Here is a 15,271-nt window from a genome sequence, read left to right on the forward strand (position 1 = left end):
TATAGTTTATGGAGCTATAGTATCTGAAAAGTCGGAACAACAGGAAATATGGCGGCATTGCGCCGAGTACGAAGGTGAATTTGTGTAAACCACGTTTGTTTGTGACGATTTCTTGAGCAAATAGGAAAGACAACATTGTAATGATAGTGTGCAATGCGTAGTGATAACATGTGCAGTGTTTTGTGACGAAAATAACAGCCCCTCGCGGCTGAATCGGATTTTCGGTGTTGGATTGTCGTCACACGAGAAGCATAATTGGCAGTGCCCTCGAGGTGGCAGGTACGTAATACAGAAAAGCACCCTTAGAAACCTTACAACGTTATTTCTACAGCTATCATTATACTATTTATGAATACGATCACTAACAAATTTATTATGTTATTTGTATACTGTGTTGTAAAATTCCGATGATGTTATTATCCCTTAATACTGATCCGTTTACGACCTGAATCGGGTGTGTACCCTGTTGTCATCAACAGGACATTGACTCCTTAGGATATGCCCTTGTTCGACCTTTCCCTTTAACTGCTCTTAAACAACATAAACTACGGTTATTCTAATTCCTTTCAAATACATATTAATATGAACGTATTTCATTATTCTCAAGGTTCGGATTGAATAGGAACGATATCGTTGAAAAACATCGTGAAATTCAAAAGTTTTAGATAATCAGATAAGAATCGAATCGAACTTTGTATTTTCAGTAGCACCACCCAGCGTTTCTCATACGTAAACAATGTGATCAATCACATACTATTGACCTAAGTTAAAACGTTTGCCGTTGGTTAGCTATTTAAAGCGACTGCTCTGGCAATGGCCGTGAATACGTATTTCATCTTTTGTTCGAGTCCTAAATTAGTTAAAGTTTGATCGATAACGTTCAATTATTGTATTTAGCGTTACACACGCATTTACATTGTTATTTATAATGAATGAAATATGGTTGAATGACACTTTACAACTAGGAATTATGAAATGACCTTCACATTCTATTTTGTACAACGCTTATTGAAATGTCAATGTTTTTCTATTATTTGTTTCTATGACGTATATAATGTGTTATTTATTCCGACTTTGAAAACGATAAAAATAGTAGAGAAAATATTACGAGGTATGAAATAGTTAATTATATGATTGTGATAACGAATAATGGAACACGAGTTATACACGTGTACGCATGCTGGATACATTAGTATGGTACTTGGTATATAGGTCAAGCGCTCCTCAACATCGAGGTCATTGCCCCAGGATTTACTCCGTCGATAAAACAGTCTTTAATTGGCTAAATTCGTTCCATTACCCACATAGGATTCGACGATAGAGGTCACCGTTTGAGATATTCATAATTTATTTCCTCTTTTTAACACAGTTGATGTTTGGACGGAAGTTGGGCATGTAGTTTTTGATGTGCAACAGTCATCACACGTAATAAAAAATTACGCTTATCTATTCCGAATAACACGTTTTATCTAACGTTTGTTTTTTTCTTTTACGTTGAAAATAGATAATACTTGATTTAGATTTAACGCGATATTGCCAACTTGTTAATTACCTACATGATTATCATCTTTAAACACTTTTTTGTAATGTTCATTATTATAGTTATTACTATCGTTTTCAAATATTTCCGTATTTTTAACAAATCATCTAGCTACATTGGTGAATTAGCTAAGCATGGTCGATGCTTTGACTTCTAAGTTAGACTTCGTTAGAAAATACTCAGAGATACAGCGTGTTGACCTTGAACCTAAAAACATATTTTAAACTTAACACTGAAAAATATTCATCTCGTTCTTTCTCAACAGAAAAAATTTCTTACTTTTATATTTAGAATTTTATATAACAGTTTGTTTACAACTATTCTAAATATATATATATATATATATATATATATATGTGTGTGTGTATTTTATCTGAAGCAAAAATAATAAGTGAAACATGACAAATTAGACATTCCATTAGTCAACCGAATAAAACGTTCTTATTAATAGGAAGCATACGTTTACTACTATGTGACTCATTATTACTCGCTCGTTTCTTTATTCTGACCCCTGTATGATGAATTTAGGGTCAACTTGCTTCGTTGGACTTCCTTTAGTGATCGTGAGACTCGTTATTATCATTCGATCGATTCTGACCAGCGTGTACATTCAAATTAAAATTATGACAAACTTGTTGCGAGTACGTGTATCGTAATCGTATCGATAAGCATGGTTGTCTTTTTAACGGCTTATGGTATGCGTGTTTCAAGAAAACGTATTTCTTTTTTGTGTTATTTTACTTTATCTCCATCTACAGTTATATCTCGCTTACTCGACATTAGAAGCCATTTGTATATTTGGAACACATTAATACATTCTCACTCGTTCGTTGCTCCTGTTCTCACACATTCTCAGACTGCTAATGCTCACACTCCAATGCAATATTAAAATACACGATAAAAGTTTCTTGATGGACCGTACATTAAGACTTACGTTTGTAAATTGTTCGTAATATTACATTATCCAGCTTATATGATCGTTATCTAACCAAACCTATCGAATGTTTTCTTTCGTGTGTGTGATCGATAGGCGTGTGTGGCAGTCAGTTAGCATCGTATTAGAGCGATCGTCGGTTCAATTTCTTCGTTTCTCTACTTCGCTAATGATAGTATTAACATCTAGAGAATTAACATTAATATCTTTGTTAGCGTACCATGGAGCTGCTCTAATTAGTCCTAGTATTTTTCGCTCTTCCGTTTCTACTTCTTTCGAGCTTTTTAGCTTTTTAAATTTTAGTTTAAGCTGCTATTCCATATGTCGCCGGTGATTCGCACAGTAAGATACAGATTTGCCGTTTCAACTCGATCGGAAACGTATCTTGTGGTGTACATGGAATAACGTTTCAACAATAGGACGAGCTATTATCGAAACAGCAAATTTAGCAACGATAATCGGACGAAACTCGGCGAGACGTAAACGCGCGTAAACATAATTCGTTCATCTTGACCTAGATACTTTGCGTCTGTTCCGTTGTATTTATAGGAGGAATCTAACTGGGCATTCTTTTCCTATCCGCTTCGATTAGAACTTGAGCGTCGTAATTATCCTCGATCATCGATCGACAAATTCGTTATCGTTGTCGTCTCGTGACTCGCATTTATTTCCCTAGCATTCGATCGAATAAAGTACGAACGACGCTTCGATTCTCCTTCGTTCGTGACATCTGTTTCTTCAACGTCTTGCACGGTTTACGTGAGAACGAGGCTTAACGCCGGTTCACGTACAAGAAGCGTTCGATAGGATGTTATTTTTAGTACGACGCTGTCGGTTAGTCGACTAACGAATTATTAATAAATCACCGCCTATTTTTGATTAGGCGGATAGCGTCGATCGACAGACGGGTAAACTACGCGCGAGTTTGCATCTCGCGTAAGTTTGTTCCACGACTACAGCAAACTCCGGAAACATCGCCAGTTTTCTGTAACAAATTAATTCTACAAATTAAAATGTCTGTATCTCTTTCAAGTGAGGTGTATGTCGTGACAGGTGCAGAAGGAATACTCCGATGTTCAACAAAAAGTTTATTACTATTAACAATCAACGAGTCAACAATTTATACGATTCACACTTATTATTAACCATCGAGAGTTTATAATCGCTCATCTCGGCTCGTGTTTGCTTCGCTATGATACCGAACCTTTCGCACTTCGCGGCTTGAGGCAGAATGACTTTGTTCGAAACCAAACGGATTCTTTTCTTAGTTGCCCTTCGATATCCCTACTACACACGCGTTTATTAGATGTACCGCGGCGGTTGCCGCGCCTGCATTCTTCCAAACATTTGGCAGAAGAACCATAGGAATATCGATGGCACATTAGGCGCGTCGGCCTTACGCTTTGAAGATGTAGCGCTTTGTGTCGCGAAGCCGTTGGAAAGTTCCGTGCTCGTTTGCCGCCACACAAGCATTCCACGATAATATTTTGCATCTTTCGTCGTTTCGCTGTAAATGCAACATTTTCTTATTCTTCGCGTTTCCAACGTATGTTAATTACATTTTACATACTGCAATTAACGTATGTTAATCGTAGAAACCCTCTTGTCTTTGTTTAACTTCGAGCAAATTCATCTGTTTGAAAATATAATTCGAAAAGTAGAAGTTCCATAGAAGGTTGTTCTATCTATTGGGTTGGCAACTAAGTGGTTGCGGATTTTGTCATTACCATCTAATGGCAAAATCCGCAACCACTTAGTTGCCAATCCAATAGCAGCTACTACGCGGTTAAGCATCGTACCTTCTCGTATTACGAGGACCGTGTGCAATTTTCCGCTTTCGAATATCCTATAAATACGCAAATATCCGCAGTCTGCTGATCGTACTTGCTACAAAACAAATAGCGAAATACGTTATTTGCTGATGTCCCTCGACAAATCTCGTTTGATGTCTCTCGTTCAAATTTATCGCGAATCGAGTCGAACATAGCTGCAATTATCAATTTGCCGTCAATTTGTACGTTTTGGCAGGACTCGCGCACATGAGTCGAAAATATTCTTACGAATAAACGATGGTGTTCGTTATCAAGCATCGTAGAGTCGGAGTGGCTACTAATAAAGCGGACGTGTCTACTTAATTAGCACAGAAGGATGATCGTGTGGATTAAACTAGGTCAGGCGAGTGACGCGCTTACATGCCTGACCGGCTAATATTTATTCTTGGCATTGCACGCAGCGGAGATGCTGCAGCCCGTAAAAATATCGTTTACATTTACGCGATTTCCCGAGCGTCGCTTTGTCAACGCGCTTCCGACATTGCTGTACCGCGTGATGCTTGACGCGCAGCTCTCTTGGAAAAAGATCAGAAACTTGTTTGTCGTTAGTTTTAGTCTATTTACTCGATTTACTCGATCTGTCTTATTCGCATAAATTTCATACTTGTCGCATTCCGCGTTATGCTTTCTATTAATATATATTATGGTCGAATGTCGCGTGTATACGAGCGATCGATATTATTGGTGGAAAGATATATCGTTCTAGACAGTGCAATTTATTTCATTGCCCATCTAACGATGTACGTGTATACGTCGGGTCTAAAAATATCGAATATTCAAACAGTACGGTAATTGTTTGCTGCGATTTGCATGCGATTTTTCTACGAAACGTTCATCGCGCACGCGTCTTCGACATCGATACTTCTATTTGTAAATATTAGGATGTTCGTTAACCTTACGCCGGGCGCGATAATCGAGCCAAGTCCGCAGGAAAACCACTAGTCGGTTTCATGGAACGATCGATCGGTTGTTACGTATTGGCTTTCAACGGTCCTTTGATCGCGTAAAACACGGGCGGTGAATCGGATAGGAAACACCGAGAAGTCTGTGAAAAATCGGAATTTGACTCGTCGAATCATTTCGAGTATGTAATAGTAAATAGTAATGAAAAAGTAAAATTCGTTGCAAGATAGAGGAGAGAAAAGATAAATATTCCTCGATAAATATTCGCTAATTGCTCAAAGCTTCTTAGAAGATGGTAATTCTTGTGCACTTTTTCATTTCCTAATAATTGTTCGATTCTGTTGAATTTTTCCTAAGATAGAACACGCTGTAGAGATTAACGTACGATTGATATCGATCGCTGCGAGAAAGAACATTCGGAAACGATGGAACTCGTAATTTTCCTCCCTCAAGAACATACTTATCTTGAAAGTTAATATCTTGGATCCAAATGAGATCTCATGGAACGTTGATTCTTAAAGCGAAGCGGAGATAACTTAGCGTGTTCACCTTCGGAAGCTTCAGCGTTTGACCGATGGTAATCTTAACGGTCGATGAGAAGCCGGTGCACGTTGCTAACACGAACGTTGCTAATCGCTCGGATGGTCTGGCGATGGAAAATTAACGAATTAACACTTTGACTGCCACGCCGAAATCACACGTTTCGCTGAGGACACCACGGGAGTATTTTTATTATTCAAAGCATATAATGGTAAAGTAATAATAAATTGACGATACAAGACAACAATCTTCCCCAATGGACCGTTTATATTATTGGTGGTCACGGGTGACCATCGTGGCACTTTGTTTATTTCAACAAACCATTCGCATTTGTTATTTCGTCGTAAGCAAAACGTGCAGGATATATTGTTGAAACGCGTAGAAGATATTAGTAAACAGTATTTGCTCATGCTATATATAATAGCAAGGTATGTGCACACTTGTAACTTCGATTATATGATTATAAAGCAACATTTACGATTATTTTTTAAGCTTTGTTTATAACAATATTCGTAGAGTATCCCTCAAATAGAGTATCCCTTTATTGATGTTCTAATAAAAATGTTTAATTGTTCAATGAGGCACTATCTATTTCGAAGTATCTTCTATTTATCGGTTATATCCAAATTGCCCTAACTGTCAATTTTCATACAAGGAGTTGAAGCGTTCCGATCAGGAATGATCAATGTAGCAGTCAAAGTGTTAAGGAGGAAGCGGCGTTCGCGCGCATCAAATCGAGCTCCGACGTGTAAAAGAGTTAACGATTTTAATCGTCCGGGTGCGACTGGGTTCAACGATACGGTCATTCTTTTCGCTAGTCAAATCTGCAAAGCGGCTCGTGAATTTCTTATTTCCATCGGAACTGCACCTGCCGCAGGTGCAGCTGCGAGCCAATGAAATATCGTTTCAGGCCGATGACCAAAAAGTTCGCCACGACGTCGATGGTTTCGGTGAACATGTTTCGATGCCAACCCCGTTTCCTCTCCGGACTATCTGTCTACATAGTGGCCATAGTATAACAGAGTCTTCTACTAACTCTACTAGTCTCCAAACTAACGGCATTTTCAGCTAATGGAACAATCGGTTTTCTCCTATTAAATTCCACTCGCTCCACGCTTTGACCACCGTATGCTCTGACAAACATGTAGCACGAATTCTCGCATACTTTTCGACCGATTAAAAACATTCGAACGGTTGTCGAACGAAATCCCGTTCCGATTTACATTTCCACCCGAAATACGTTTATCGAATTATACAGGTGGCTTTTCGTTTCACGACATTTTCGCACGACGCTTTCAGGTTTTTCGACGAGAAACTTCTCCGTTTGATTTTTTACGCCGACCAAAGATTTAAAAATTGGAAGGAAGTTTCTAAGCAGCGTTCAACGAACGCGTAACATTTTATTGGAAATCAACGAGCATATTTAAAGATACTCCTAGTGACGTTCTTTTAGCGCGATATGTTTGAGAACAATTAACATTAAAACAATATCGTTTCATTAAATTCCTTAAAAATCACTTTAAAAAGAACTTTCTGACCAATCGATATTATATCTGATATATCGATAATTCTTTCGTATTATTCGAGCATATAACGTAGAAACGATTTCGTTCATAGCATCCATTGTTGCTTTTTTTTTTACTGTTTTATTTAACGGTAGTAGAAGTATGTAAGGCGTGAATTTACGTTTGCAGTCCCCAAAGTGTTAAATAGAGACGAAGAAACTTGTCATTGTTTATTTTCAATCGCTGCTGGCTTTTGGCGTTTTGGCTACTGGGCCTTATAAATCTTTCATTGCGGGTAACCGTGCAAAGCGTAAAGATATGTAGAAACGTAATTCAAAGTATATTCTTACGAAAGTCGCTTTCTTATTGTGTGTCACACCATCGGACCTCTTATCCAAATACTTGGGTGCGAGAAGGTGCATCCTCGTCGTTTATTTTCGTCTTTCGTGCCACGATGCGTATAACGTACATTACAGTAGAATCTCATATGTATCCGAGCAGCTTGCGATTATTCAAACCAAATAGTTCGAATAATCGATAATACAAATTCTCTAGCTGTCCTTCTCGACTCGTCTTTTTACTTCGGATAGTGAGATAACAAGGTTTTGAAAAACGGAAGTTGATCAGTTGTTTCCGTATCGCGTTCGACCGTCTTCCGTTTCGACGCGCGACATTTACTCTAAATACAGATAAACCATCGTATATTATATTCATTCTAAGAATACGCGAGTTTGTGCAGTAATTAAAGTTAATACGTTAAAGCTTGTACGATAGAGTCTCGTCTACGAGTTTCTGAGTGTTTGAAATCCAGCGTTAGTTTGTTCGCGTAAACGAAATGCGAATTTTATTTTCTTCGCAACAGGAGAAAATATTTATTAGCGTAACGAGTATCGTGTTTGGTTTGGAAGAACGTTTGAACAGCAGAAGGTCGGATATTATAGAATATTTGGATAATGGTAATTAGGATACAGGAGGCTTTGCCGCACATAGTAGCTGATGCTAACTACGCAACTAGCAAAAACCTTGCGTCGCTAGCATGCATTTACGTAGCATTCGATATCTTATCTTGTACAGTAAACAAGTCGCAACGTTATTGCAGTCCGTTTGAAAAATTCGAGGGAATATTCCTTGTCGCGAATAACGACGACGCAGTACAAATTTTCTATCGCTCGTTATCTTAAAAGGAGAAAAAAAGCAATTGCGAAAAGCGAAGATTATCGAACGTGAAAAATGAATAATTCACACGATAATTGTGCCTGTTAACTGGCGCGTTTCTTAATAAGAAATTAGAAGGTGTTTAAGAAGAATTATGTACATGGGTTAAAAGTACATGCCGGTACTTTCCATACGAATACAGTAATAGGTTAAAAAGTAACAATAGAAGAGTAACAAACGTTTGCTCGAATGGATGAACGAAGCAACGCAGCGTGTAAATTTGAAAAAAATCCATTCGAACATTTACGAGATTACCTTAACACGATTTTACTTCGATTATTTGTTTGCTATTTGTTCCGAATGATCCAACAAGTTGATCGTATTACGGTAAGCATCGAATCGTCGATTCAACTCGTCTAAAGTCGAATTGTACATATTTTAATACGGTTTCATGTTACAAAAAGGGAGAGAGAGAGAAGGAAAAAGAAAGGATTGGATCGATTCATTTTTATCTACGCTAGATACAATATTTCAATACTCGCGTGTTCTGTACAGAATGCTGCAGTTTAAAGCGCGTGTTTGGATTTTACAATGAATTGAATTTTTTTTCGTCCTTCCCTTGTTATTAACATTTATGTACGCTGCATACAGAACAGACTTAAATTGAATCCGAGCTTCCCATAGAAATTACGTAACGCTACAAAATAAATCGCTACGAACCGTCGAACTCAAATTTTCTCAATTTCCGAATGGACCAGTTGCTGCTTGCATAACAAGATCCAATTATTTTCTTCGACAATGTTTCGAAGCTCGTCGCTGGCTAGTTATCGTGCGACAAGGTCAATAATAGGCCGGTCGTCGGATGTTATCTTCGTGAATCGTAATAAATAGCTACTGATACGAGTAATAGTTATTTATTGTCGCGTATCTTAGTAATGTAATAGAACGTCGTTCGTGACTCGTTCGTTGGATTCAAAACTCGAACGCGTTCGAATCTTTTACGCGCAATGGCTGGCGAAAGTGTTGGGAAGCTCGTAGAAATTTCATAACGAGACACGACTATCGTGATAATATCGGCAAAATTTCAAACAGATTTCCAAGAGAATTTATGTGGAAGTTACGAGGCATTCGTCGCAAACACGCATTTCGCGAAGAAGATATATTAATAAACCGGAAGATACGATGCTTACAGATCTCTTGAGACTATTGTTCGATCTGTTTGAGATTACTATTCGTGCTGTATATCGATTTCTCATTAAGTATATGTTTGCGACAATATCTTCGGAAGAAATATCTCAGAATCGGTGTAAATTTCTTTGCATCGTTTCTTCCCTATACCGTCTCGTTAAAAGAATTGCAACCAACGGAACAATTTAATCGTTGTAACAGATTCGCTGATCGGTGAAATCATAATTATTGAACTGTCTCGTTGACGAAGGTTCTAGCTTCTAGGCTAGAAGGTATTAGGTTGTCCGTTAAAGTGTCCTTCTTTTACAGACACGTCTTTTACAACAATGCATCTTTATACAAACATGAAACCTAATCTTTATTTTGATAGAACAAAATGGATCATACGTAATTCGATAAAATAATATAAAACGGAAAATATTGCTCATCCATTATTTCCTTACAAAACGAAAGAAACTTTTCGGACGACCTAATATTTACATATGTTCGTTCCCATTCGTTTTCCTCACATTTCGTGTGTTACTATTGCGTTGGCAACTAAGTGATTGCGGATTTTGTCATTACCACTTAATGACAAAATCCGCAATCACTTAGTTGCCAACTCAATATTACAATCGTGGTAGTCGTGTCTCGTTACTATGCTAACGAAATTCCACAAAAATTCGTATAATTTCCTTATAATTGAGGTGGTCGTTGAAGGTGTCCACAAGAAATACTCTTGATGTTCAACAATAAAGTTTATTAAACTATTAACAACTAACAACAAATAACGATTAACGATTAACAATTAACTATCAAGAGTCAATAATCTGTTTCTCTAATTGCGTTTGTTTCGCTATGACGCTCAACCTTTCGCAGCTCGGGGCAGAATGAATCTTTGGTTCGAAACCAACGGATTCTTTTCTTTCTTGCCTCTCGATATCCCCACTACGCACGCGTTTATTAAATGTCCGCTACGGTTGCCGCCTATGCAATCTTTCGAATATTCGGCGAATAATCCATAGGAATATCGATGGTGCATTAGGCATGTCGGCCTTAGCTTTGAAGGTATAGCGAATGTCGCCATATAATATATAATATAATAATTTCGTTTCGTTGCGCATTTCGTCTAACTTGTACAAGGTAGTTATAAGAAAAGTCTTTTGCGATAAGCGTTCGAATAGGAAACAGATCGCATTGATGCGCGCGATTCCTGTGATCAAATGTGAGCGCAAAAAGATTCGTTCGAATTGCACGTTGGTCTCATTGTATCGATGCATTTCGTTGGCTGGCTTTGTAGGTGATGCGCGACGCACACGTGTTTCGTGCGAACCAACGAATCTTTGAATAGCATCCATTTTCCGAGAAAGTAATTCAGCATTGATTTAACCGCGTGGGTGTTCATCGAGAGGTGGATGGCGCAATAAAAAGAGAGTATCAGAAATTGTGCCGTAACGATTTTCAGCGAGCGCCTCTTTAGATACAGCGGCTCTATTTTTGACCGAGCGAATTCCTTCAATTGCAATATGTTTCGCGCGTCACTCGCGTGCGAGAACGCAGTCGAGCCAACAGGGAAACGTCCAACTCGTTGCTTCGTTTCTTCGCGAGAAATTCTCCTTCCCATCGGTCTCATCGTCTTCGTTTGCTATCGTCGGATAAACGCAGCGAGCGATTACACCAAGTTCGTGCGTTTAGCAGGCGCGTGAAGCGTCTAAGGATTCTTACAAAAATCGATAGATCGCTGTAACGTATAATCGTGGAAAAAGTAATTACGATTAATCGGAAATAATCGTAAGAATGGAGAAGTTTCTTGGTAAGACAGGGCGTAAGATAAAACAATAGGTCGAGTAAATTGCGTAAAGAGTTTTAGCTCTATCTTCTGGATATTAGCTACGATTGGATTGCTAATTAAAACAGATCTTAAGGAACTTTGTATAAAAGTAATCGGTACAAAGTTCATCGAGAGATATTACAACGAATGATAGTAAGTAATAGTTGGAATATTTGAATGGAAAATGCGCTCGGTACGTACGTATCTACGATAGATGAGTAATCTGCTCAGTTTTGAATAATTGCGAACCTGTTGCGTTTTATTCGGAGCAGAGAAACGCAGTGATATAAGATGGCCTGTTAAAAGAGATAGTAGTTTATTTATTGCCTAGACAAAAAACGTAGTAAACGTAGTAAGCTGTAAAAGTTACGCGTAGTAATACAGTGGTAAATACGATCCTCGCGATAAAATGATGAGAAAATAAACTCAGCTGCGCTGCAAAATGTCCGTTGACGCGAATCACCAATTCGCAAGGAAGAAATACTGAATTGATATTACGATAGAATCGAAGCAGAGAAATATCATCGAGCTCGTGACGTTGACGTTCTTTCGAGTGATTTGTTGTATATCGATCTTCTAACTGGAGTGAGAACGATCAATAACGAGCTACTGCCATTCTAGGACAAAATTCAGAATCGAATTATTCGACCAGCAGATTTCCGAAAAAAGTTGAAGCTTATATTCGTTTATACGAACCATTCTCGCTCTTGCTACAGTTTATCGATTACTTGCTGTATAAGACGGGGATAAAGTATTTTAACGGTAAATTGGTTGTTCGTGTACCGTTCGTTATGATGGTGCTTCGTAACGAAAGGGTTAAAATTATACAATCGACATCGGGGCACGTACATCATCACCCTTCAATGTGCACGAACGTTTCGAATTTTGTAGAAAAATGTGCGAAAAGACTACATCTTTTTTTTTTATCGAGAACAGTTATATCAGATGAGTCCGCGAGAGGGAAGAAAAATAAAAGATTGGGAAAATATGATATCACGGAGTTATATTAAAAACACGAAATGCTTTACTCGAGCGCACGTAGATATACAAGCTTAGATATACGTGCTACCAAAAATTATGTATCCGTGTTCCACGCGTGAATGCAACGATATACGCGTTAGAGCGCGCGAACGAGCGTTGGAATGGAGAACTTCCTTTCGTATAGAGAATTTTCTTAATTTAAAAATTATATTCATATCGAATGTATCAATTATTTTCGTCGTCTTAAACGTCTCTGTCATTTTTAAATATAGGACAAAAAATTTTATTTCGGAAATAAATACTCGTTCCTTTGCCGTTAAAGGGTTTCTAGGGATTTCGAGAGATCGCGTTATCTTTTTAAACTTAAACACGCAATATTTTCTCGTATGCGGCGGATGTTTGGACAATTTCAACGACCTATAATGCAAATACATACAATGTCAAATAAAGAACTAAAAGTAAAGGAGCGAAGGAGTAAAACGACGAGTCTTACGTCATAAGACGCGCTGGAAGTGGTGTCCGTTTGCATTGACGTAACATTGCAATCATTAAATTACTAAAGCTCGTACATTTGTTATCAGTGCTGTACAACTTCTGTAAATTAAGTTTCTTCGTGTCTTTGAAAATAATTAAGTAACATAATTAGAAGATACGAGTGGCTCGGAGCAAGTCGCATCTATCGATTAATCCCATAAATAAAGTTGAAAAAGCTCCGATTTCTGAAAGATTGGTACGATCGAAGCTGGTGATTCCATCTTGTACAGATTTTTATATGCATTAAGGATTAATCCGTTTGCACGTGGAAATTTTAATATTTCTTTCTATCAGCTCGATAATTAATAACCGATTATGTCGTTATAAATTACGACTACTTGCTTTCAGTGAGATTAATTTATATCTTTGGGAACAATTTCTTGATGATTACAAGGGAGAAGGGTTGATAAAAGAAATTCGTCCTTTGATCCATTGTAGACTTGTTAAAATTGACAGATCTTTTCTTGGAATGAAATGTTCCACGAATTTCTTATTTGGGAAACCAAGGTAACGACTAATCGTCTGAATCTTTTCTACCATCCACACGTTCGTTTCTTTCTTCGCGTATAACGTGCCCGAAAATCGCATGAATCGATTACACGAGTATCCTTTTTTTCTTTTTACGACCGTTATATCTCAACATTCAGAAATTTAATTAATATAATTAGAAATTTCTGATTCTGTATTATCCCTCTTGGTTAAAATATCTTATCTGCTATTTAGAAATCGAAGGAGGCTGATGTTTTACAATCTTGTTCGTGCAATCTTTGTCTATCTCTCAGTGTAAATTATTCGCTCACTGTTTCGTATCAGCTTCCATCACGATATAACTTTATTGGGAAAATGAAGAAGCACGAGGAATATCAAACGTTCCGATATGTCTTGAGAAACGAAAAAATGCCACGTTTTAGCCCAAAGAGGGCAATATAGTTACGTAATGTAATTTTTCCTGTGCAAATGCACGCGAGCCGTAGTTCTCGTACTCGAACGGCAGATATTAAAATCGAGCGAAGTCTCATCCTTCCACATACAGCGTATCGCTCGGGATATAGTGTTCCACGTGTACGTCCTGCCCCGTGCTTCAGGGGCAAAGGACTCTGCCTCTGTCTTACCTCCTCTACGATATTCTCCGCGTGTCTCTTCTTCTGGATGTGCATGGATACGTACACACGTATATATGAAATGTCCGCGATATCTATAAACTCTCGGTGAACTTTCGCGATTACATTTCCGCGAAGGAATGTCGCCTATGCTTCGAGATATCGTTAAGGAAGAAGAGTTCGATGCTACGAAGATCCGCGCCGAGGTGGAGATGCTTGATAAACCCAGCCATTCGACTACCAAAACAACGGTTCCCGCGTTCGATCGATATACGTGCTCGTTTAAACGAATATTCCCGTTTCCCAAAGGAGCTACAGTGAAGCGTGATCGTTGAATCGCGGATATTTATGTAAATTCGTTTTTTTTTTTTTTTTTTTTTATAAAAGCAGATAAAGGAATAGAATCTAAGCAGTTCCTTTTACATACTAAATACCGTGATAGGCAGGAGGGCAAAACTGCATATTTTGTACGTGCTTTTGCATATTACACGCAGTTTTCTCTGCATTTTTTGCGTTTACAAATTTTACATAAACGCATAAAAACTTGCGGTCTGGTAACGATAATCGTGGTCGATTCGACGCATTTTATGGAACGGCGAAGATCAACGAAGACACGCGGACGATTCTTCTTGAAAGGCGTCATCGCACCTGTGCTTTTGTGTGTGCTTGGGGCGTTGGTCTTACAGCTTATCGTTATATCACCCTCGTATCAGCGTCAAGTTTTTAGTTTGCAACTACGAGGGACGATAAGTGGAATGCCTTTTAACACGTTCTCTGTTCTATCGTTTTCGTGAAATTTCTAATTCGATTCACGTAGGAACCGGTGCTCGTTGTCATTTATTTTATATGCACGGGATATATCGGTGGTTGTAATCGATCAATGGCAATTGTCTGATGCAATATGTATGTTAATTCACTCGACTGAGGCTAAGGTGTCGAAGACACAGTTTTTACTCTTTCGATTACGAAGCAGTTTTATCCTTGAGTCTTTCCGATATCAATATCCAGACTTTCGCACGTATAATTTAATCGCACCGTTGTCTTTGTAACTATGTAAACTCTTCCAATCGCGAATAATGTTGTTCTCTGACGATACCAGGTCCCTTCTTGTCGATATGGGCTGTTACCTTATCGATTTAACACACCTACGGCATTGAGGCGTAAGTTGTCGTTTGTTTCACCACGATACATTATCTAAGTGCTTTACGGTGTGTTTAACGCGTTCTGTCGCTGTTACAAATTTTCCGAA

At 38.2% G+C, this 15,271-nt stretch overlaps 1 protein-coding gene across 1 annotated transcript in view; it reads left to right on the plus strand.

Moving 5' to 3' along the window:
* The first annotated feature begins 18 nt into the window (after positions 1–18).
* The window catches only part of LOC126914074 (hypoxia-inducible factor 1-alpha-like), a 92,864-nt gene continuing 77,611 nt past the window's right edge, over positions 19–15,271 (plus strand). The window contains exon 1 of the mRNA XM_050717564.1: positions 19–279. The gene's annotated coding sequence lies outside the window, so the exon portion shown is untranslated. The remainder of the gene's footprint in view (positions 280–15,271) is intronic.

The sequence above is a fragment of the Bombus affinis genome, chromosome 1 (assembly GCF_024516045.1).
Source record: "Bombus affinis isolate iyBomAffi1 chromosome 1, iyBomAffi1.2, whole genome shotgun sequence".
Lineage (NCBI taxonomy): Eukaryota > Metazoa > Arthropoda > Insecta > Hymenoptera > Apidae > Bombus > Bombus affinis.